The sequence below is a fragment of the Populus nigra genome, chromosome 2 (assembly GCF_951802175.1).
Source record: "Populus nigra chromosome 2, ddPopNigr1.1, whole genome shotgun sequence".
Lineage (NCBI taxonomy): Eukaryota > Viridiplantae > Streptophyta > Magnoliopsida > Malpighiales > Salicaceae > Populus > Populus nigra.
This window is the reverse complement of record NC_084853.1, coordinates 5,820,068-5,822,567: the sequence shown is the minus strand read 5'-3', so window position 1 is coordinate 5,822,567 and position 2,500 is coordinate 5,820,068.

Below are 2,500 nucleotides of genomic sequence, written 5' to 3'. Positions count from 1 at the left end.
GAACCCATGACCTGCTCAAGCCATCGTGCGCTGCCGAATTCGCATCTGCGTGTAGGCTGCCATTCCACGCGGCAGCCCCTGTTTTCGTCAGCGTGCCCCCCTGACGAATTTTCCTGCCTGGCCCAGTCCAGCGTCCAGCCCCTGTTCGTCGAAAAATCTGCGCTGCCGATTTTCCACGCGGCAGCCCCTCTTTTCGTCAGCGTGCCCCCCTGACGAATTTTCCTGCCTGGCCCGGCCAGTCCAGCCCCTGTTCGTCGAAAAATCTGCGCTGCCGATTTTCCACGCGGCAGCCCCTCTTTTCGTCAGCGTGCCCCCCTGACGAATTTTCCTGCCTGGCCCGGCCGGTCCAGCATCCAGCCCCTGTTCGTCGAAAAATCTGCGCTGCCGATTTTCCACGCGGCAGCCCCTGTTTTCCTCAGCGTGCCCCCCTGACGAATTTTCCTGCCTGGCCCGGCCGGTCCAGCATCCAGCCCCTGTTCGTCGAAAAATCTGCGCTGCCGATTTTCCACGCGGCAGCCCCTCTTTTCGTCAGCGTGCCCCCCTGACGAATTTTCCTGCCTGGCCCGGCCAGTCCAGCCCCTGTTCGTCGAAAAATCTGCGCTGCCGATTTTCCACGCGGCAGCCCCTCTTTTCGTCAGCGTGCCCCCCTGACGAATTTTCCTGCCTGGCCCGGCCGGTCCAGCATCCAGCCCCTGTTCGTCGAAAAATCTGCGCTGCCGATTTTCCACGCGGCAGCCCCTGTTTTCCTCAGCGTGCCCCCCTGACGAATTTTCCTGCCTGGCCCGGCCGGTCCAGCATCCAGCCCCTGTTCGTCGAAAAATCTGCGCTGCCGATTTTCCACGCGGCAGCCCCTGTTTTCCTCAGCGTGCCCCCCTGACGAATGTTCGTCGAAAAATCTGCGCTGCCGATTTTCCACGCGGCAGCCCCTGTTTTCCTCAGCGTGCCCCCCTGACGAATGTTCGTCGAAAAATCTGCGCTGCCGATTTTCCACGCGGCAGCCCCTCTTTTCGTCAGCGTGCCCCCCTGACGAATGTTCGTCGAAAAATCTGCGCTGCCGATTTTCCACGCGGCAGCCCCTCTTTTCGTCAGCGTGCCCCCCTGACGAATTTTCCTGCCTGGCCCGGCCGGTCCAGCCCCTGTTCGTCGAAAAATCTGCGCTGCCGATTTTCCACTCCGCAGCCCCTGTTTTCGTCAGCGTGGCCCCCTGACGAATTTTCCTGCCTGGCCCGGCCAGTCCAGCGCCCAGCCCCTGTTCGTCGAAAAATCTGCGCTGCCGATTTTCCCCGACGAACCTGCAGCTGCACAAATCCGCGCTGCCACTGCCCCATTGTCTGGACCAACAGTCTTTTCCATCAAGCCCTGGACTATAAATCGTCCAGACTCATCGCCAGCACCCGCTGCCGATTCTGCCGACTTTGCCGATTTCGTCGGCGCTGCCGATTCCAACACTGCCCCCCGTGCCTGAACCAGCGCTGTTTCGTCAGCGTGTCCCCTTGACGAATTTCCCTGCCTGGCCTGGACAGTCCATCTTCCAGCCCATGTTCATCGAAAAATCTGCGCTGCCGATTTCCCCGACGAACCTGCAGCTGCACAAATCTGCGCTGCCGATTTCCCCCCCTGTCGGCATGGCTGCCGCTGCCCCGATGTCCAGACCAACAGTCTTTTTTGTCGACTTTGCCGATTTTGTCCGCGCTGCCGATTCCAACACTACCCCCTGCATCCAAACCAGCATTGTTTCGTCAGCTCTTCCCCTGACGATTTTAGCCCTGTAACAAACAGTAGGCCTCCAATCCCGCCAACGGGAGCCAAGTTGATAGGGAAGAGAATTGAATGACGCGCCTGGTCCTCGCACCCCGCCACCCGAGGGGCCTTTTTCCCGGCAGCCTCTGAAAAACTCTAGCTTTCACGGTCCTCGCCGCCCCTCACCACCATGGCAGGCCTCTAATCCCACCCATCAGCAGTTGTAGCCGATAGGGCAGTGATTTGAATGACGCGTCGCGGGCCGCCGGGTCATCTCACCCGGCCATTAATTGGAGCGTTTTTGGCTGGCCGAGGATGGGGGGATGGATCTCTTCTTCCGAAAAAGCAAACAGTACATCGGGAGTTATGTTGACGGGGCATGGAATTGAATGACCCGTCGCGGGCCGCCGGGTCATCTCACCCGGCCATCCCGGGGAGCGTTTTTCCCGGCAGCATCGGGGAAACTCTTGCTTTCACTGCCCGCTGCCCAAGTCCCCACTCGCATCGGCCCCCCGCGCCAACAAGCCAACGCTGCCGAATCGGCAGACACTGCTGCCGAATCGGCAGACACTGCTGCCGAATCTGCCGACACTGCCCCGCGGGCTGCCACTGCCCCAGTGTCTAAACCAGCGGTCTTTCTCATCGAGCCTTGGACTATCCAGTCCGTCCTGACTCATCGCCAGCACCTGCTGCCGATTCTGCCGACTTTGCCGATTTTCTCGGCGCTGCCGATTCCAACACTGCGCCCACCGTGTCTGAA